The following is a 23,907-nucleotide window of genomic DNA, read 5'->3' on the forward strand; positions in this document are numbered from 1 at the left end:
GATCATGGTAGTTGGGGTGAGGAAGCATCCAGGATCTGGGGGAAAGCTGTGTTCTTCATCGGTACTACCTCACACCCTAATTAACCCATCTCCTCGCCTAAACGCCTCTATGAGGGGATCTCCATTGGCCGACACTTGGGCCTTGGGTCTCCACTCTGCACTTACCCCTTCATTTAATATGGCATATATATATACATATATACACATACATATACACATATATACACATACATACACACACTTACATCTTTTTTTTAATTTTTTTATTTTAACAATTTATTGGGGCTGATACAATTCTTTTCACAGTTCATACATATACATACATCAATTGTATAAAGCACATCGGTACAGTCTTTGCCCTAATCATTTTTTTCTCTTTTCTTCTTTTACATTTTATTAGGGACTCAAGCAACTCTTACCACAATCCATACATATACATACATCAATTGTATAAAGCACATCCATACATTCCCTGCCCTAATCATTCTCAAGGCATTTGCTCTCCACTTAAGCCCCTTGCATCAGGTCCTCTTTTTTCCACCCCCCTCCCTCCCCATACCCCCCTCCCTCGTATGCCCTTGGTAATTTATACCTCGTTATTTTGTCATATCTTGCCCTATCCAGAGTCTCCTTTCCCCCCTTCTCTGCTGTCCCTCTCCCAGGGAAGAGGTCACATGTGGATCCTTGTAATCAGTTCCCCCTTTCCAACCCACTCACCCTCCACTCTCCCAGCATCGTCCCTCACACCCTTGGTCCTGAAGGTATCATCCACCCTGGATTCCCTGTACCTCCAACCCTCATATGTACACGTGTACAGCCTCTGTCCTATCCAGCCGTGCAAGGAAGAATTCGCATCATGGTAGTTTGGGGGAGGAAGCATCCAGGATCTGGGGGAAAGCTGTGTTCTTCATCGATACTACCTCACACCCTAATTAACCCATCTCCTCTCCTAAACCCCTCTATGAGGGGATCTCCATTGGTCGACACTTGGGCCTTGGGTCTCCACTCTGCACTTCCCCCTTCATTTATTATGATATATATATATATACATATATACATACATATATACATATACACATATATACACATACATACACTCACTTATATCTTTTTTTTTTTTTTTGCATGATGCCTTATACCTGATCCCTTGGGCACCTCGGGATCGCACTGGCCGATGTGCTTCTTCCATGTGGGCTTATTTGCTTCTGAGCTAGATGGCCGCTTGTTCACCTTCAAGCCTTTAGATCCCAGACACTATCTCTTTTGATAGCCGGGCACCATCAGCTTTCTTCACCACATTTGCTTATGCACCCATTTGTCTTCAGCGGTCCTATCATGGAGGTGTGCAGTCAATGATATGATTTTTTGTTCTTTGATGCCTGGTAACTGATCCCTTTGGGACCACTCGATCACACAGGCTGGTGTGTTCTTCCATGAGGACTTTGTTTCTTCTGAGCTAGATGGCTGCTTGTTTATCTTCAAGCCTTTAAGACCCCAGTCACTATCTCTTTTGATAGCCGGGCACCATCAGCTTTCTTCACCACATTTACTTGTTCACCCACTTTGGCTCCAGCCGTTGTGTTGGGAGAGTGAGCATCATAGAGTTCCAATTTAATAAAAGAAGGTATTCATACATTGAGGAAGTGTTTGAGTAGAGGCCCAAGGTCCTTCCGCCACCTTAATACTTGACCTATAAATATAGACACATAGATCTATTTCCCCATCCTCCTATATATATTTGCATGTACCTGTCTTTGTCTAGACCTCCATGAATTCCCTTTGACTCCTAGCTCTTTCCTCCATCTCCCTTGACCTTCCTCCTGCCCTACTACCATGCTTCATCGCCACCTGGGCTAGAGTATACCTCTTCTCTAATCAACCTTACCCTTGATCATTTCCCACCAGGCCTGCCACTCCCCCTTCTCTACCATTTTGGGTCCCATGTTTTTCCCTTGTCCCTGGGTTTGTTAACACCACTTCCTTATACCCCTCTACCCCCCCACCCCAAGTCCCCCCGGAACTGTCGGTCCCGTTGTTTTTCCTCCAGATAGTTCATCCAGCCTGTCCTATTCAGACAGACCTGTGGAGACACTAACATGCACGAAAACAAGACAGAGGAAAACAAAGCAACAATATACAACCAGGCAACAAAACAACAAAAACAAACCACTGACAAAGAACAGAACAAAACAGTTCACAAGAGAAAAGCTTGTAGTTAGTTCAGGGATCGTTTGCTGGCCCTTAGGAGCGTTTTCCAGTCCAGTCTTTTGGGGGCCATGGCATTTTTAATCATCTCATTCCCATGTAAAAATTGGACATTGATTAAGGAAGATCAATGTAGAATCGATGTATTTGAATTATGGTGCTTGTGAAAAATATTGGAAGTAATTGGACTGCCAAAAAACAACAACAAATCTGTCTTGGAAGAAGTACAGCCGGAATGCTCCTTAGATACAAGGATGGCAAGATGTTGGACATTGGACAGGTTTTCAGGAGAGACCCGTCCCTGAAAGAATGCTTGTTACAGAAAAGGCACAGCAAAAAAGATGGATTGACATGACTGAAATCATAGGCAGAAAGAGAAAACGTGTGTAAGGATGACACAAGAAACAAGCACTGTTTCCTTATGTTGTCGATAGGGTCACCGAATCTGCACTGACTGGGTGGCACCTAACAAAACAAGATTGAATATATGCCATCAGTTATATCTATTTTTTATGTTCAAATAAATCTTTATTTTTTTAAATCATTTTATTGGGGGCTCATACAACTCTTATCACAATCCATAGCACATCAATTGTGTCAAGCACATTTGTACATTCGTTGCCCACATCATTCTCAAAACATTTGCTCTCCACTTAAGCCCTTGGCATCAGCTCCTCATTCCCCCCCCCCCACCCGTCGCTGCCCTCTCTCTCATTAACCCTTGGCAATGTATTATTTTGTAATATCTTGCACTGTCCAACATCGCCCTCCACCAACTTTTCTGTTGTCCATTCCCCAGGGAGGAGGTTATATGTACATCCTTGTAATCGGTTTCCCCTCCACCCCCCCTACTTCCACCCTCCTGGTATCCCCACTCTCACCACTGGTCCTGAAGGGATCATCTGTCCTGGATTCCCTGTTTTTCCAGTTCCTATCTGTACCAGTGTACATCCTCTCATCTAGCCAGATTTGTAAATTAGAATTGGGATCATGATAGTGGTGGGGAAGGAAGCATTAAAGAACTAGAAGAAAGTTGTAAGTTTCATTGTTGCTACAATGCATCCTGATTGGCTGTCTCGCCCCAACCCCCAACCCTTCTGTAAGGGGATGTCCAGTTGTCTACAGATGAGTCTCTCTTGGTTCCCTAATCTGCACCCCCCTCGTTCACAATGATAATATTTTTTGTTCTTTGATGGCTCCTACCTCATCCCTTTGACACCTCATAATCCCACAGGCTGGTGTGCTTCTTCCATGTGGGCTTTGTTGCTCCTCAGCTAGATGGTCGCTTGTTTACCTTGAGTCTTTAAGACCTTAGACACTATATCTTTTGCCACCATCAGTTTTCTTCACCACATTTGCTTATGCACTCATTTGTCTTCATCGATTGTGTTGGGAAGGTGAGCATCATGGAATGCCAGTTTAATAGAACACAGTGTTGCATTGAGGCAGTACTTGAATGGAGGCCCAATGTCTATCTACTACCTTAATACTAAACTTTGAGGGCCCACCAGTCCCTTCAAACCTTGTGGATCTGTGCCTACTTATCTTTATGATGCGCCTCCTGCGACCCAGCAGTGTTGAATTTCCCTCTTAGTAGCTCTCCTGGGTTGATTTCTGTGGAGTCCCTCTGGTATGTGTTACTCAGTCACCATCTTCCCTCCAAGATAGTTTTTTTAAAAAACATTTTATTAGGGGCTCATACATCCAAGATAGTTTTTATTGATTGTGTTATTAAACTTTTTTTGGTCTTCATTGCCTTTTTTCTTGACATTTTTTTTTCTTTGAGAGTGGTGTATTGAAGTCTTCTGTTCTTACTGTCGATGTGTCTTGGTCCTTTTTCAATTCTATGAGGATCTGATGTATTTCAAAGGTATTTCATTGAGTGCATAGATGACTATTATAGTTATGGTTTTCTGAGCTATTTTTCCCTTTATCATTATGTAGTATTCAATCTTTTCTCGTTATGTTGTTTACCTTGAAGTTTATCTTCTTGGAGATTAATATTGTTACCCCTGCTGAGTTTTGTTGCTGTTTGCTGGGTATGCTTTTGTTCCACCTCTGATTTTTAATGTCTTCAAGTCTCTGTTTGTGAGGTGTTTTTCTTGTAGGCAGCATATTGATGGGGCTTGCTTTCTTATCCATTCAGCTTCTCTCTGTCTCTGTACTGGTGTATTTAGTACATTAACATTCAGTGAAATTATTGACATGTATGTGTATTTGTTTCCACCATTTTGGTTTATATATGCGTGTGTTGTGTGTTTGGATGTGTATTGTGTTCAGTTTCTTTGTTCTTCCTGTGTCGTTCCCTTGCTCTGGGTGTTGTTCTGTGTGTGCTGGTTTTTGTGAGGAATTGTCTTGAATGTTGGTTTCAGGTTTGTGTGTTGTTGCTGTTGGTTTTTTTGGCCACAGTACTTCATTGAGTATTTTTTGTAATGGTGGTCTTGCTTTTGGCTTTTCTTGTCTTGAAATAATTGTATTATACCACCATATTTAGTTGCTGAACCTTTGTGTGTAATTGATCTTTTTCTCTAGGTGCTTTTAGATTGTTTGTTGTTTCCGTTCTGATGTTCGACATCTTGACTACAATATGCCGTGGAGTTTGCCTTTTAGAATCTCTCCTGGCTGGGGTTCTTTTGGCTTCCTAAACAATCGTCTTTTTCTCTTTTAGACATTGAGCAAAGTTCTTTGGCTGGCGCTCTTGGACTATTCTCTGTGTGGATGTAACTTTGTTTGTTTCTTCCTCTTTGGGAATTCCTACAAGATGCAGGTTGTTCCTCTTAATGGTGTCCCACATTATTATCAAGCTTTTCTCAGTCTCTTTTGCATTTTTTGGTTATTTGTCCTTCCTTTAGATTGGAATCTATAGATTTGTCTTTCAGTTCACTAATTTGGGTTTCTATCTCTTCAATTCTGTATCTCTATTTCTTTTACAGCCTCCCGCTTTTCCTTTATAGCAGGGGTGTCAAACTGGCCCTGTCGGCCGCATGTAGCCCCTGAGGAGCTTTTTTGTGGCCTGCGATGCTCTGAAATAAAATGAAAATAGAAAAAATTGTTATGAAGAAAATAGCACTTAGGGGAGATCGAGGCAATACCGTACACACAATTCCCTCGTTAACCCTTTATCTGAAGATGAGTATACATGTGGCCCAGTGCTTTCTGGGGGGCCTGTGGATGTGTATAAATGCACTGACCTAGTTCCAGTGATGATTGGAAGCGATCTGTCTGCCACTCTCAGTGTCACATAATGTAAAGAGATCCCAATAGTGAAAAGGTGAAAAATAGCACTCTGGGTTGTGCTGTTATGATCATACCTAGCAGTAGTGCTAGTGAACATTTTTAGAGGGAAGCCATTACAATTGTGCATCACGTTTGTCAGCTGCCCAAATCTTGGTGTTTTTTATTAGTTACCTTGTTATATTTTCCGGTCACAACATAAGACGTAGTGAAAACTAGTAGAAGGAAAGCACTGTCAAGTTAAGGGTAAAACAATAATTTTAGTTTTATAAATACATTAAATAAAATAAATATTTAAATAAAAGCTATTATAGTATTTTAATTATCCTATCCATATTCCTGAATCCTCACTTCAAAATAGAAATTGAACAAAATTTGTAAATGTGATGTGGCCCATGTGAATCTTGCCTGTTGCACCAAATGGCCCGCTTTTTAATTGAGGTTGACACCCCTGCTTTGTAATTCTGCTATTTATTGTAGTGTTTGATTTTTGTGTTTCTGTTTGTTTCTCTAATGAGGTTATAGCTTTTCTATTGTTTTATTTTTCCTTTCAGATTTCTTTCAGCTGTTGCATGAGCACAAACATCATTCTTTACATTCTTTTTCTGGGAAATCCATAACTTGTACAGTTTCAGGTATTACATTTAAGTCTGATTGCTATTTGGTTATTTGTTTATGTTTCTCTTGTTTTGTGTGTGTGTGTGTGTGTGTGTGTGTGTGTGTGTGTGTGTGTGACTAATATCTTCTGTTGTTTCCTTGTCATCTTGGAGTCTATTGGGAGTGTTAGGTAGGCGATGTTATTTGGAACTGGTTAACTCTATTAGGTGGTGCAGTAGAGGGCTAATGGATAGTTTGTATTAAGTGTCTGAGGGAGGTTGCTAATTTATGTGTTAAGGGAGTCATATGAAATTTGGGGAGGAAATGTTATGAGTGTTGGGAGAGTGAAGGAAGCAGTAGGTTAAAAAGGAGGGTGGAGGATCAGGTAGTGTTATATAGTAGGTTAAAGGAAGGGGTATTTGGCCCTGAAATGCCTCATTTGCAACGATGGATCAATGGGTACTAGTATTTGAGAGCAAAAACAATTTTAAATATTGTGATAGTAGTATTAGTCTTTGGTTTTATGAGTCTGAAAATGTAAGAAAAATTTTGATGATCAGTACAGTGAAACTAAAAGACAGGTTAATGATGTTATGAAGTAAAACTTTGGATATTTAGACTAAAGAAAGGAAAATGAAAGAAAAGGGGTAAGAGATGACAGTTTTAATAATAGTAATAGGAAAAATCATACTAGCATAAGATGCAGGAGAGCTGTTAATGTATGTTTGTCCGGGACACTAAGCTTCACACAGAGCTTAGTCTCTGTTGTGGGTGCGAACTAGTAGGTAGATGGGGTGTTAGGGGTCTAGGAAATAAACCAATGAGATCGGAAGGAAAAAACGTAAAGTAATATATCATACAAATATATACAAATGATATATATAAACTCCCTTATATAAATTCCCTGCCTGGGCTTGTAAAACCTGTTCTGCCTGCCAAACCTGCTCCAGCTTCTTGTTTTGTGATGCAAATACTTAGTCAATGAGTCAGGTGTATGCAATCCAGGTATGTGTAACAAGTAATATGAAAATAAATCCTCAGAGTGGCCCAATTATTTAAGGTACCTGGCCTTTGGGTGTCTTCTGATCAGGGGTTGTGCTGAGTGGTACCTCAGGAGGGGGCTGGAGCTCTTGGTGTTAATCACTTAACACCTGCTTTCAGCTGCCCTGTTCTCAGCCCTGTGAGGCTCAGTAAGCTGTGAAGTACCCACTACTAGGAGTGAGTCCTAGATGGGGGATCTCCACTGGCAGTCTTCTGGTCTTGGCAGGAAGCCAAAGAAATTTATATTTTTATTTTCCCTGGTCCCAGTCTGGTCACTTCGAATTATGATCCTTTTGCTCTATCACACCCCACTGGCACGTACCCCCCACCCCCTCAGCTAGCTTCCCAATTCAAAGACCCGGGAATCTCCCCTCAGGCGGCCGAGGGGAGATGCCCTAAGCGGTTCTAATTGGCTGGTGTTTCTGCTCTCTCGTTGTAGTCTATTTGTGTCTACCTATCTTTATGGTGACAATCCTATGGTCTGGAAGTGCTATCCCTTTCAGTAACTCTTTAGCGCTGTTCTCTGCAGTGTGTGCTGCTTGGTCATCCTCCTCCTCCCAGCTGCCCCTCAATCCCCTCTCAGGTGCTGCTTATCTCCTCTTGCTGCTCTCATTGTCTTTCTTATTTGAAAGTTCATATCCCCTAGGAGGAGTCATCAGGCTGTAACCTGTTTGATAGGTGGGACTAGTGCTACAGTTTCCCACAGGGTCACGTTGACATAACATCTAACTGCCACAACAGCTAAAGGCAAACTGCTTGTGCTGCTCCTTTAAAACTGGAATTGAGAAAAACACATTTGCCCAATTAGTAGCTGCTATCAGATACTAGAAGAGATATTAATCTACTCAAGCAATAAAACCATTTCTGGGACAGCAGCTGCAATTGGAGTCACCACCTGGATAAGTTTCCAGGCACCCCCTGCCATTCTCAAAGATCCATCTGTTTTTTGCACTGACCAAATTGACAGGGACAGAAGAGGCATTTTCTGCCTGCAATATGGGAATTAACAGAAGACCTTGTGAGAACAGGTTAGTAAGCAGGTCAACCTTGAAGCTAGGCCCTAATGAATGTCCTCACACAGCAGTGCTGCTGGAGATAAATCTGACAGCACACTGATCCAGAGACAAAAGCTGAGATTGCAATTTAAAGAGCCTCAAGGGTGGTCTAAATAACTAATTAGAAAGCTAATTGTACATCTGTGGAGTGGCAAACTCCTCCCCTTTAAAACTGTCTTTTAGAAACTAGGAGTCTTCCCCTAGACAATGAATGACCCTTCTTAATTTGTGAAAGGGGCCCCCACTACATTCCGGGAGCAAAGCATATTTTATCTATGCTTAAGGAATCCTTTTCACCATGCCAGAAGGACTCACATACTTTCTTTGGAAATGATTCTATCTATGCTCTAATAAAATTGTTGCCCAGCCTGTGTGATCACAAGGTGTAGATGGGATCAGAAAGTGTTAGGGAGCTAGAGGCAGAAACCTCTACCTCTACCTGCCAAGGCCTCCCTCCACCCTTACAGACTGTGGGAAGCTGCTCCAGGCTGGATGGCATGAATAAATTCAGGCAGTTGAGACGAAGCCAGTACTCTTGGGAGGACCTCAATCTAGGCCAGGTAAGCTTAATTGAGTCAATGGAGTCAACCAGTACTGTCAACCACGCCTCCCAGTGGAGGGCCCTGAAAAGTCAGAATTGCAAGGAGATGACAAGCAATTCTCCAGGTCTCCAGACCCCATATGCTAATTGCCATACATTCCTCACTACCCCTGTAAAAACCCTCGCCCCCAGCTGCTGAATGGGACTTCCCTGACCTGTCCGCCTAGGTCACGAAACCTCGGCAGGGAGCCGCAGGAGCCACCCTACTGCCCCACCTAATAAAGCTATTTCTGTTTCTGCTTTCCTTGTCCTGTCAGTTATGTCTGTCTTCCTCCCTGTACCTCAGTTTCACCTTTACACTTCTATCCTTTATAAAAATTCACTTGGATCACAAACCAGGCTTCGGTGTGAATTCATTCTCATGGGAAGCCAATGACCCAGGTATTTCCACCTGAGGAATCTAACAGTATCAGACATCAGGAGACCCCAAACCATCATATGATGTGAATGAAGGGAGTCGGATGGAGACTCAAAGCCCATCTGTAGACAATTGGACATCCCTCACAGGAGGGACAAGTCAGCCAGAGTGCAGTACAGCACCAACGAGACACACATTTCTTTAGTTCTTTAGTGCTTCCCGCACCCCACCCCACCCACCTATCATGACCCCACTTCTACTTTACAAATCCCAGTTCTAGCTTACAAATCTAGCTAGACCAGATGGTACAGATAAGAGCTCTTGTCACACGGGATCCAGGACAGATAAACACATCAGGAACAGTAATGGGAGTAGCAATACTATCAGCGTAGGCCACTTAGGGGGAATGTAGGGGAGAAGGGGGAGAAACAGAGAATTGATTACAATGATGATGTAGACATAACCCCCACACCCTGAGGGGGACAAACAACAGCAATGTGGGTGAAGGGAGATAGAAGATGGTGTAAGATAGGAAAACGATAATAATTTATCAAGGGTCTTGAGGGTGGGAGGGTGGGTGAGGGAGGGAAAAAAGGAGCTGATATCAAGGGCTCAAGTAGAAAGAAAATGTTTTGAAAATGATGATGGCAACATATGTACAAATATGCTTGACTCCACTGATGTATGGATTGTTATAAAAGAGATGTAAGAGCCCCTAATAAAGTGATTAAAAAACCCCACACTAAAAACTGGCTTAACCGCTGCTGGTGCTTGTGTGTGTGTAAGCACAGCTTATACCTGGACCCTTACAAACCACATAGGTCTAGAGTTTGCTAGTCCCCCCATAGACAACAGCTCAGTTCGGAAGTAATGGTCTCCAGCCCTATATTCTTCAATTCCTTGATGGTGCAATCTTTGCACCCTGATCTTTGCAATCCCTCCAGGAAAACATAATTGCGTTGGCTTTACCATTTTCCTAAGTAGAGGTAGCTTTACTAGCTTCCACTCCTGCCCCTGCCATAGTAGTCCATGTTCTAGAGTCAGGTAGCCATATGGGGTACTGGCAGTCAGTGAGTCTGTCTATTCCATTTATGTGTTCTAGAACAGGGAAATTACTATAGGATAGGTTTGGGCTCATACTGGATCCCCTGTGAGATCAACCTGAGCTAAGACTCCATTATAACTTGACCTTTATATGCTCCTAGTCTGATTGTGGGACCTTAAAATTTAGGGTCACTTAGATTAATGTCAGTTTGGAGCCAATGTCCAGTAACCATCCCCAACGTCTGATTATTTCCTTTCTCCAATGAATTGTCACTTATAAAAGGCGCAGTTTCCACTGGGCAGGCCTGGGAGAAAGGCTAACTATGCATTTTTTTTATTAGTGTAGTGGGTGCCTTCCTCAAAGGGACCTGGCTTCCCCGTAAATGAAGGGTTTGTGAACTGGCTCAATTTTTGGGAATTGATCGAGCATTTGCGACTCTATATCTGGCTATTTGAATTAGACTGCTATTCAACTGGCCTAGAATTTTTCAACTTGTACAGATCAATGATAGATTTGGTAGGTTTCTCATTTATTTCACTCCTAGGGACACTCTGCTTAGGTATCCAATGCCATACAAATCAGGCTATTCTGTTACTACTTTGACTCTGCTAATCATTTGGCAACCACACCCACCTTGTCTCTGTTAAATGCTACTGCTTACCGCCTACTACCATGGGACCCAATCAGCCATGTTATGTGCAAACGTCTTAATTAGGGTATTTTCCACTGTCAAAACTGGCTCAAAATAAAATATCAATCACAGCAGTCTTTAGAGATACTTATGATCCCTTCAGAAATTTGTTTCCCACTGAGAGAAAAGGTGTGTCCTCAGTGCATTCCATTTGTGAGTCTATGGGTCTGCCCTGAAACACGCCCATTCCCTTAATCCTCTAAAGTATACCAAGCTAGGTCTGGTACTTCAACTTAACTTGCTCTAAGCCACTGCAGAAGCTTTGCTTCAGTAAACCAAACAGATAAACTATTAGATTCTGTCCTAACGTCTGGTGCTGAAACACTGACTGAAGGATCAGTGCTTAGTTGGTCCACGTCAACACATTCAGACTGATGCAACCGTTCGCTCCTTGCATCATCATCTCACTCCCGCACACATTCCTCGGGTCTCTGCCTGTACATACTAGAAAATGCTAGCAGTCCTTTAAGAGGATAGCACAGCTCTTTCTGGATCAATATTTGGAGGTCACCTTTGGGATTACTGAGACAAGTTTAGAGGCAGTGTCGAAGCAGGCATGAGTGTCGAAGGTGTTTCCCAGCAAGTGTCAGCATTATCTTGCAAGGCATCTGCTGCAGGGAATGCTCCAGATACAACTCGAGGTTCCCTATCAGCAGGGAAAGTTGGGCTAAGCTCAAGTGCAGGTGGAGGGGACAATGGCTTTACTAATGATGGATTAAACTCTTCAGATGTGAGTGGTAGTGTTGTTGGCTGAAGTAACTCAATGGCATGTCAAGGATCCATGTTCTGATATTTCTGAGAATAATCTTTCCGTGTGTCCCTATGATGGTTCGATTTTATATCAGTTTGATGCATCTGTGTGAAAGTATGGGTAGAGTTCAATCTCAATAAGGCCCTCTCCTTGGAGGAGGTGCCCAATTTAGAGAGATGCCATGGACAACTTTCCTTCCCTCTCCCTCCATCCTGCTTACCTTGATTCTGCATCTCTAGGATTCATGGCCGAGCCGGCCTGCTGATCATAGGAGCTGCAGTGCCCTGCCCTCTTCCTGCTGACCTTACATCCAGATGCTCTTGCCCCTACTGGCCTGTGATTTTCCCGATTCCTGCTTTGCCTTTGCTTCATTGGCTGGAAGCTGGGTGAGTCTAAAGGGGACTTCATCTAGCATCTGACCCATGGACTTGAGTTGAACTGGGCTGGGCTTCCTGATGTAAATTTATTTTTGCTATAAAGTTATTTGAGTGTAGTTTGATTTATTTCTCTAGAAAACTCAGCGTAGCACAGTCCTCTCCACCGTAACTTTCAGGTTCCCATTTAGTCCCAATCCATGCTCTCCTATTAACATCAGAAATCATTCTAAGTAGAGGGTTCAGTTAGTGTTGTAATTCAGCCACTCTTTTTTTTTTTTTAGATTTAGTACTTTTTAAAAAAACATTTTATTAGGGGTTCATACAACTCTTATCACAACCCATACATATACATACATCAATTGTAAAAGCACATCTATACATTATTTGCCCTAATCATTTTCAAAGCATTTGCTCTCCACTTAAACCCTCTGCATCAGGTCCTCTTTTTTTCCCCCCTCCATCCCCGCTCCTCCCTCCCTCATGAGCCCTTGATAATTTATAGATTGTTATTTTGTCATATCTTGCCCTATCCAGAGTCTACCGCCCCCCCCCCCTTCTCTGCCGTCCATCTCCCAGGGAGGAGGTCACATGTGGATCCCTGTAATCAGTTCCCCCTTTCCAACCCACTCACCCTCCACTCTCCCAGCATCGGCCCTCACACCCCTGGTCCTGAAGGTATCATCCACCCTGGATTCCCTGTGCCTCCAGCCCTCATATGCACCAGTGTACAACCTCTGCCCTATCCAGTCCTGCAAGGTAGAATTCGGATCATGGTAGGTGGCGGGAGGAAGCATCCAGGATCTGGGGGAAAGCTGTGTTCTTCATCGGTACTACATCGCACCCTGACTGACCCATCTCCTCTCCTAAACCCCTCTATGAGGGGATCTCCAGTGGCCGACAAATGGGCTTTGGGTCTCCACTCTGCACTTCCCCCTTCATTCACTATGGTGTGTGTGTGTGTGTGTGTGTGTGTGTGTGTGTGTATATATATATATATATATATATATATATTGCATGATGCCTTATACCTGGTTCCTTTGGCACCTCGTGATTGCACAGGCTTGTGTGCTTCTTCCATGTGGCCTTTATTGCTTCTGAGCTAGATGGCCGCTTGTTCACCTTCAAGCCTTTAAGACCCCAGACACTATCTCTTTCGATAGTCGGGCACCATCAGCTTTCTTCGCCACATTTGCTTATGCACCTGTTTGTCTTCGGTGATTGTATCATGGAGGTGTGCAGCCAATGATTTGAGTTTTTGTTCTTTGATATCTGTTCCCTTCGGGACCATGCAATCACACAGGCTGGTGTGTTCTTCCATGTGGGCTTTGTTGCTTCTGAGCTAGATGGCCGCTTGTATATCTTCAAGCCTTTAAGACCCCAGACACTATCTCTTTTGATAGCCGGGCACCATCAGCTTTCTTCACATTTACTTGTTCACCCGCTTTGGCTTCAGCAGTTGTGTCGGGAGGGTGAGCATCACAGAGTGCCAATTTAATAAAAGAAAGTATTCATACATTGAGGGAGTGCTACTATCTACTTTTTTGCGACACTTCGCTGTAGTACCTTTATCTTCAGTGACCATTTCATGAAGGTGAGTACTGAGCAGGGCCATGATAATTCTTTTTAAGTGTGAGCCCCCAAACCATTCCTGAATCTATGCTTTTTAAAAAATTTGCTAACTTAGGAGTTAATACAAATGTCATATTATTCCATAGTTCAATCACATCAAACAGAATTGTAAAATTGCTGCCACAATCAGTCTCCACACATACATTTCCCTCCTAGACTACTTGACATCATCTCCCTCTTACTTCCCCCGACCCTCTTTATCCTCGCCCCCCCAAACTATTGTTATATTTTCTTTCTCAAAGTCTCTGGGTCTCATTTACTAAAAAGCAGAAACAAATAACAGCTTCAAGAAAGTGACCCCCATGGTGCTGCACCCCTGAGACACACCTTAATATACCCAAGCACATGCAACACACAGTAGAGGGGCTGTCACAAGATTTCCAGAATACTAGATATCTTAACCCAGCATAAAGGGGGTTGATGTAACATGACCTTATTTGTCCACCAACCATCAGTACACCACTCTTGGTACAGCTGTTTTCTGCTTCCTCAGGCACCATGTATTTCCCGCTTAAGTCCTCATGTTACAAGTGTGTCTGAGGTAGAGTCTAGTTCACCCAGTGGGATTCCCATATGGGGCTCACTGATGTAGCCTCTGGAGCATGCATGCACCCCAAAGATCCAGGATTTGGTGTCCCAGCATTTTATGGCACCTGGTCTGCTTTCCTGGGATACCCCCCCCAGATGCCCTACACCAGTTCTGCCCACCCATTGCATGCCACTGAAGACACCTCCCATTTATTGTTGCCAAGAGCATCCTCAGTCTTTTGTCCCCCACCTGGAGGTTAGCTCTCCCTCCCCTCCCTTCAACAGGCATGCACCTATGTACCCCCAAATTTGACCATTCCCTTTCATCTCCTGTGCGGCACCTCTCATCAGTAAACCCCATTCCTCCGACGGGGCTACCTCCCTCTCTGGGAGACCTCACCACAGATCTAAATGGCTACTATTCAGCGAACAGCCACTACCCCCTCGCACCCTCCATTTGATCCCAGCTGTCATGAGGTGACCTCCGGCCAAGTGACCTACACTATACTCACCAAGAGCAGATGATGTGTAGGTCATTGGCACTGGTCCAGCTCGTTAGCGGCCTGTCTGACCCCAGCCAGACGACTGCATGGCCTGCACGCTTGAGCTTGCGCCCCTTCTGCTGCTTGTTCCTGCTGCTCTGGACTCACACAGTGCTTGTCCTTTCGTGCTTCACTCGCTTCCCTCAGCATGTCTTCCAGAGCCCTCCACGACGTGAGGGGTCTCATTGCTGTTCTTCAGGCATGCGCAGTACTCATCATGTTTATGTACCAGAGGTTTTTTATCCATTGTTGGGAATGGAGGCCGCTTCTAGCAATTGTGAGCTGTGCTGTGATGAACATGGGGGAGCAAATGTCTGCTTATGATGTTTTTTATTTCTTTGGGGTATATTTTCAGTAATGGTATTGCTGGATCATATGGTAGTTCAGTTGCCATCTGTTCTAGGTATCGCCATACTGCCTTCCTGAGTGTCTGTACATATTTACAAGTCCACCAGCAGAGGATAAGAGTTCCTATCTCACCACACACTCTCCAACATTTGCTGTTCTCAGCTTTTTTACTTTAACTGGGCTACAGTTATGGGTGTTAGGTGGTATCTCATGGTTGCTTTGACTTGCATTTCCTGGATAGCTAATGACTGAGAGAACTTACTCATATGTTTATTAGTTATTCACGTATCATCCTTTGTGAATCATCTGCTCCGGTCCTTTGCCCACTTTTTCATAGGGCTACTAGTTTGTTTTTCTTGCCACCTTGTAAATTCTGTAGATTTTAGTAATTAGTCCTTTGTTATGTCATTACTAAATATCTTTTCCCAGTCTATGGGTCTTTTTACTCTTTCAATGAAGTCTTTTAATGTATGCAAGTTTTTTATTTTTTAATATGTCCCACTATTTTGTTTTCTATGGATTGTGTCAGCTTTGTTATTTCTGATAGCCCATCTACTGCACTAGGGTTCCTAGTTTTGTCCCAGTTTTCTGATCCTGAGAGCTTTGGGTTTTACATTTAGGAATTTGATCCATCTTGAGTTTGTTTCTGTGCATGGGTGAGGCAGTCGTCTTTTTTTTGTTCTTCTGCAAGTGGATAGCCAGTATTTCCAATAGCATTTATTGAAGAGGTGTCTGCTTCCCATTTAATGTTTTTTAGGCCTTTGTCAACAATAAGTTCTCTGTCTGTGGAAGCTAGAGGGTAGACAGGTGTTATTTTTGTGAAGGGAAGACAATATAAAACAAGAGATAGGCAAAAAATATTGGAAATGAAAAGACAATGGTAGATTTAACGACTTATTTAATGTAAAACTGATGTCTGCTCTTTAAACCTTCACCTAAGTAACAATAGAAAATATTTTTAAAAACTTAAAAAAATTCTCTGTCTCTGAATTCTATTCTTTAATGACTGTTTTAACACAGACACACACACGTTCTATTTTGTTACCATTAGACTCACAGTTTAATGATAAAAATTACATTAAAACAGAACAGAAAAGTTGGTGAAGGGAGACGTCGGACAGTACAAAAAAAATAAAAGGAATTTTTTTAAATTTATTTTTTTAACAATTTATTGGGGCTGATACAATTCTTTTCACAGTTCATACATATACATACATCAATTGTATAAAGCACATCTGTACAGTCTTTGCCCTAATCATTTTTTTCTCTTTTCTTCTTTTACATTTTATTAGGGACTCAAACAACTCTTACCACAATCCATACATATACATACATCAATTGTATAAAGCACATCCATACATTCCCTGCCCCAATCATTCTCAAGGCATTTGCTCTCCACTTAAGCCCCTTGCATCAGGTCCTCTTTTGAAATTTTTGTTTTTTAAAAAAGTGACTTAAATAAGAAAAACTGTGCATGAGCAGCCAGTAGTAACTATTGGTCTCTCTGCACTCGGAGGAAACAAGAGTGAAGTCAAAAGACATGTTGAATACAATTATTACAATAGAATGATGAACAACCCAAACATTAGTCTCTATAATCTTGAGCTTGGAAAACCTAAATGGTGCCTGACTACTGCTACCTATTACTCTGAACACAATCACATTAGAAGGTCCTCAATGGAATGGGGGTAAAATGTGGAACAGAACTCATGATCATAAAACAGACTGGGTTTACTGGTTGAATGGAGTCTAGTAGCATACCCCAAGAATATAGCCAATGTCCTCTAGGCGTGGAACTGAAATGACCTTTTTTAAAACCATCAACAGCTTAAAACCCAAAGGGCAGCATTTACCCAATGACAAAGTCCAGAGGGTTACTAAAGAAGGAGTGATGGTAAGAGAAAGCCCAGTGGGGAAGTAGGATGGCACATGGAAGGTATTGGAGTGGATGTGCAAAATCAATGTGTATGAATTTTTCGATGTAAAACTGATCAACTTCTCTGTAAACCTTCACTTAATTGGTAATAAGTATACTTCCCTTCCCCCACCCTAACAGTTTCAGAGTCTCAAATGTTTTCGTGTGTTGTATCTTCATTTTCATTTGACTCTAAATATTCACTGGTTGTTTGTATAATGGTTTAATTTCCATATAATTGTGTATTTCAGTTTCATTGTGTTACCAAATTCTGTTTACATTCAATTGTGATCAAGAAATATACTTTGTCGCAGTCTGCTCCAGCAAGGGGACAGCATGCCACCAGCTGTTGTCAGTTGTCCAGTTCCCTCTGTGTCCCATTAGCTTCCCCCAGGGACGTCATCCTCCGAGCCTGGCGTGCCAGCGTGGGGTCTAGTCCCGCTCTCTTTCTCTTCCTCTCTCCTGGCCTGCCTCTGTGTGGGTGTGGCATGCTGGCTCCTCTCCCTAGCCTGTAGCTCTCTCTCTTCATGCATCCTTCCATGTGACCATGCTGTCCTCATGGTTTGGTGCTTCATAGTAGGGTCTACATGCACTCCAGGCTGGGAGAGGCAGCTCCTGGACAGTCTTGAAGGCCAGCGAAGAGACCCAGGATTTTTGTATAGTTCTTTTCTCTTTTTAAAAAATTTTTCTTATTGATTTACTATTTTTATTTTAAAAAATCATTTTGGGCTATGTCATAGTCGGTGTACCTACCTATATAGGATAGGTATGGGAGGCATGCTTGAGGTGAGAGCATTGGGACCAACGGTTCCAGGGAGACCTGGGAGGTCAGAGTGGTGGAGGAAGGGGGTGCTGAGCAGGCTGCGCCATGGACAGGGGAACAACTGGGGTGTCAGAGCCAGTAATGAGGATATAGGGATCCAAGGTGGGGGTGGTGGTAATGTTGGAGCAACAGCAGACTAGCTAAGGGGGTTACCAAGAGGCAGAAATAAGGGGAAAGTGGCAGTGGGACATGAGGAAGGTAAAAGGCAACAGAGGAAGGACCAAGGAAGCAAAGCAATGGATAGAGGTATAAACATAGTGGTGTGCATATGTAAATACATTAATCTACAAAAATAGAGGTATTGGCCCATGTACATATATTTATATGGCAATACCCTGAGGTAGGGGATGGACTTTGGGCATCCACTCATATCCTCCTTCCATTCAAGAACACTTTGTTCTATGGGGACCCAATGCCCATCTGTAGACAACTGGACATCCATTGCAGAGCGGTAGTGGGGAGATGAGTCACTCAGGCTTCAGTGTAGCAATAACGAAACTCACAACTTTCCTCTAGTTCTTAAACACTTCCTCCCCCCAACTATCATGATCCCACTTCTACCTTGCAAACCTGGTTAGACCAGAGGATGCACAGCGGTACAGTTGGGATTTGGAAACAGGGAATCTAGGACAGATGAACCCCCTCAGGACCAACAGTGAGAGTGGTGATACCGGGAGGGAAGGAGGGGTAGAAAGGGGAAACCAATCACGGGGATCTATATATAACCTCCTCTCTGGGGAATGGGCAACAGGAAAGTGGGTGAAGGGAGACGCCTGGCAGTGTAAGATAAGATAAAATAATAATTTATAAATTATCAAGGGTTCATGAGGGAGAGGGGAGCGGGGAGGGAGAGGGAGAGAAAAAAGGAAAATGAGGAGCTTATTCCAGGAACCAAAGCGGAATGCGAAGTTTGAGAATGATGAGGGCAATGAATGTATAAGTGTGCTTTACACAATTGATGTATGTGTGGATTGTGATAAGAATTGCATGAGCCCCAATACATAAATTTTTTAAAAAAGAGAAAGTTTTGTTCTAACCAGTCAGCAGCATGAGATGTTTACCCTCCTGACACAATCGCTGAAGACAAAATAGGTGCATAAACAAATGTGGTGAAGAGGGCAAATGGTGCCCGGTTATTAAAAGATATAGTGTCTGGGGTCTAAAAGGCTTGATGTCACACAAGCTGCCATTCAGCAGTGAAGCAACAAGTCCACATGGAAGAAGCACATCGCTGGTGCGATCATGAGGAGTCATAGGAACTGGGCATCAGCAGACACATAACAAATAAAAACGAGAGGGCTGGAGCAGAGATCCAAAGCTCATCTGTAGATAGTGGAACAATCTCCCCACAGAGGGACCACAGGGAAGGATGAGTCAACTTTCCTCTAGTTCTTAAATATTTCCTCCCCACCACTATCATGATCCCAATTCTATCTTAAAATCTGGCTAGACCAGAGGATGTACACGGGTACAGAAAGAAACACAGGGGATCCAGGACAGATGAACCCCTCAGGACTAGTGGTGAGAGTGGCGATAATTCAAGGGTGGAGGAAAGGTGGGATAGAATGGAGGAACCGATTACAAGGATCTACAATATAAGCCCCTCCCTGAGGAACAGGCAACAGAAAAGTGGGTGAAAGGAGATGTTGGACAGTGTAAGACATAACAAAATAATAGTAATTTATAAATTGTCAAGGGTTCATGAGGGAAGGGGGTGGGGAGGGAGGGGAAAAATGAGGAGCTGATACCAAGGCCTCAAGTAGAAAGAAAGTATTTTGAGAATGATGATGGAAATAAATGTACACATGTGCTTGACACAATGGGTGTAGATATGGATTGTGGTAAAATGATTAAAAAAGAGAGAAAGGAATTTAGTCATTGTACAAAAAATAAGAAAAGAATATAAGCCAGGTGACATTCCACCATTTCCAGATCTAGCTCTTTCTTTTTTATTAAATCAGTTTTTGGGGGGCTCGTACAACTTAAAAAATAGTTTTATTGGGGGCTTGTATAACTCTTATCACAATCCATAAATATATCAATTTTCAAGCACATTTGTACATTTGTTCTCATCATTTTCCCTTTTGTGTTCAACTTTGAGTGACTTTCTTGTATCATTCCTTCACATTTCTCACGTTGGAGGACTGGCTTTAAGTTTTCTTGTATGGGAGTCTAATAGCTATGAACGCTCAGCTTTTATCTTGGAATACTTAACTTTTTTTTGAAGGACAATTTTTACAGTCCTTAATTTTTGAAGGACCGCTTTACAACTTGTACAGTGTGAGCATTTTTCATAAAACAAGTATGGATAGATATAATCATATTTATCATATGAGCAAGGGGAACACTGCGGAGCATGTTTGGGAACATGGCAGGGCTGAAAGAGACAGGTTTTGTGCTACATTTTATTCATTCCTAAACAGTGTTATATGAAAAAAGAAACTTTTAATTAAAAATATCTTTTGAAAGAAGGGCTTGGCTCCCCTCCTTGACCCCAGTGAAAAAGCCTATCACTCATACCTGGCCTGCCCTCAAAAGATCAGGTGATATTTTTACATCATTTACCACAATTCATATGCATTCTGATTCAACCCATTAATTGCAGCAATACCGTCAATGTACCATTTGAGTTCAGTTCCCGATCTGCAGGGGAAGAGTGCAAATCTTGGAGGTCCTGCCTATCTCTGTTCGATCAGTAAACCTGGCATCCTTTAGGGTTATGTTCTTAACTTCTCCCACACTCTAGACAGAACCTTCTGTTGTGATCCTTTTCATAACACTTGGTCATGGTAGCTGGGTGCCGAACAATGTTTTCAATTTCTAGGTTGTGAAGACTGACGTTTTCCTGGTCCTTCAGTCTGGGCACTTAATTCGGAGACCTGGGTTTGCTGACCTGGGTTTGACCAGAGCCTGAGCTGAATGTCTTTGGGTTGAGGCTCATAGCAGAGTTGTATGCCACTTCGGGTGTTTATTAGCATACCTGAAACTCTGTAATGTGTCCTGTTAAACACCTACCCTGAGCATTTCTCTTGGCACTATAACTTATTGAGTTATTAAATTCTTTCATCACGCATTTTGTCTGTGAGTTTCTGTGTAGCCGTTGCAATGGATACATGCAAAAGTAAAAGAGTGGACACTAATCAAGACTATATAATGCATATATAATAAATGTACAAAGAGACCAGGAGACTTACTTACCATCTTTGGGATAGTGCGTGCCTTTAGGACGAGTAAAAGGTTGCAATCAATAGAATACGACCTTCACCTCTATCTAAAATATTTTATACCTTTTAAAAAGAAAAATTTCAAAATATTATATTAAATGTATCTAGTTGATGGGTATATGGGTTTTCTCCTAAAACTGTATTTTCTAATTATTTGAGATATTTTATAATTGAAGAACAAAGGACAAAATTGAAATTTTTTAATTGAAAAACTGCAAATACAGTGACTCATTTCACATTACAGTAGTACATTCAGATAAACAAATGACCATCAATTTTGGTATAAAACTATATTTTTATCTTTTTTAACATATAGTTCAATTCCCAGTGCAAAAACACTCCAATGAAAAAAAGATTAATGTACAATAAATACAAGCCTACAGATGTAACCACAGTACCAATATTTACATGTGGTAAAGTGGTTCCAAACGAACAAGAGTCCTCCCCTTTATTGTCTAGAGGACACTCTGCTTACAGAGGGAAGCCCTTCTGGAAAGTCTGCACTCAGCAGCCATTGGGAAGTGTAACAGAGGACAGAGCTGAATAACCAGACAGTAAAGCTCTTAGGTTCAGGGTAATGGTTTCATGGGACATACCATTATTTGGCTTATTAACATGTTTGGTGCTTCTGTTCTACCTCCTCCTTCAGTTGTCAGGCACAGTTGGTGTCGATTCATGTGGAACAACAGAATCGAATAGAGTAGGATTCTGGAATGCATGGCTAATTAGCTGCCTCCATAAACAATGCCCTCCTTTGTCACGAGTCCAAATGAACTGCATGGTGCCTGGCTACCACTGCTGAGCATTTTGATCAAAGAGTTCAGAGAAGGATCCTGAACAAAATGGGGCAAAAATACAGACAAGAATAGAAAATTCTCATAATTCCCAACTTTCTGGAGCCATGGAGGGTGGCTGAACTCCTAAAACTATTGCCTTAAACCAGAAATGTACCATAATGTCTTCTTGAAACCAAGTAATAGTTTGGCTTAACTAGTAAAAAAAAAGTCTGCTTTGAGCTTGATGATCTTTTAACAACTATGTATGTGGAATAAAATGGAAAACAACTTGAAGTATTTGCCTGGGACTTTAAACAAAAAACAAAGCCAACCACACTGCCATGAAATCAATTCTGATTCACAATGACCTTACAGGACCGAGTAGACCTGCCCCTGTGCGTTTCTGAGACCGCAACTCTTCATGGGAGCAGACAGCCATGTCTTTCTCCCAAGTCTGTTGGATTTAAAGTGCTGCTTTTGTGGCTAGAAGCCCAGCGCTGTCATCACCATGCCACCTGGACTCCCCTGGAACTCTAAGGGGAGTGAATTTATGCTAACAGATGAGCAACAACTCAAAAAAGCTGAAAATGGCTACAGACCGGAGGAATATAATCCGTATCAGCAAACTGTATACATTAAAAACTGCTGAAGTGATGTATGTTTTGTTGTGTGTCTGCTTAAGAAAACATAAATGAAATTTAAAAGGAAAAATATGATAAAGCTGTCTAGAGCCCTACTTTACATTTTAATCTTTGAAGCCAAAGTCACTACGAATTGTAATTGACTCGATGGCAATGAGAGCTTAAGTCGAAAATGCAGTATTGGAACTGCATTATCTTAACCCACTTTCTCTGTCAGGCCTGACCAAGTGTTTCCATCATGTTTTCCCAGTGGTAAAATTGGGAGTTTTATAAAAATGTGCTCTTGTCCAACACGTGTATGTTCCCAGGATCTGGCACAGAGCAGATGCTGCTGGAACGAGCCAGACACCACAGTCGCCCTGTTTCTGAGGACCATGGCCAATAAGCTGCAAGTGATTAAGGCATCACAGTGGCTCAGGTTTTAAGATTTTCTTTTCAGAATGAATTCCAAGAAAGCAAGCAGTCTTTACACACAGAGGGATGCCGGAGAAATCTTACTGATTAATTTGTTGAGAGCTCTGAGTTTTTCTTCCAAGATGAGGCTGTTTTTCTCAGCTCCTCTTTGTTTCTCTTCAGTAACCTGGAGGGCTTTTAGCAGGTGTGCATTCTCCACATAAAGCTCCTTGAGCAGCAAATTGGACTTCACGCTGTTTTCAAACTAGAGAGGGAAGAGAGCCACCCATTACTGTGAGTGCAGGGAAGGGGTACATGCTCCCGACCCTGTTCATTCCACGGTCGTTGAAATGATAACTTTAGGTTCTTAAGGATATAACAAAAATATTGCGTGTATGACACTTCTTGTTACCCTGAAGTGAGACCTCCAACTGAGGGTGTGATGAATTATGTACTGGAGAAAATTTAAGGGAAATTGTGGGAATCAGTTTAACCGGAAGACCCAAGAGTCACAAATCAACAGTTCTCAGAAAGGCTATTGTACGATACAATAATGAATTGCAAAGAATGACAACAATTTTTGGTTCTTTACTGCCCCTTGCCCTAGGAATCACTGTGGCCCTGACCCCCACTGCTGTTTCCTGGGTCTGAGCTTTCTGCCAAACCCATACGGTTTCACAGATGTGAATGACAGGAAACACTAGCAATGACCTCATTCAAAATACAAGGGCACAAGAATCCCAGCATGGGGTTCAGTCAACACCAAATTTCACTTGTAGAACATAGTCAGTAAGCGCCCACATGCCAGGTCTTGCTCTAGCACTAGCGAAGCAGTGGTGAACGTAGTCTCTGGGCTGTGCACCACATATGCTAATGAGAACCAAACTTAGTATGCCATATGGGGGAAGTGCTGAGAAAACCAAGCAAGGAGCAAGAGGGGGGCAGCTAGTTGGTTGAGGGAACTGTAACGACTAATGTAAACCTCAATTTGACTAGACTGTGATTCTCATCAGTCTGACAGGTGCTTTTTCATAATGGAATCAACTTTCATTTTTGTGATCTGATATGAACAGCCAATCAGTTGAAAGGGAAATTGCCTCGGGAGTGTGGCCAGCTTCCTTTATCGAAGTGGA

Source organism: Tenrec ecaudatus, chromosome 2 (assembly GCF_050624435.1).
Source record: "Tenrec ecaudatus isolate mTenEca1 chromosome 2, mTenEca1.hap1, whole genome shotgun sequence".
Lineage (NCBI taxonomy): Eukaryota > Metazoa > Chordata > Mammalia > Afrosoricida > Tenrecidae > Tenrec > Tenrec ecaudatus.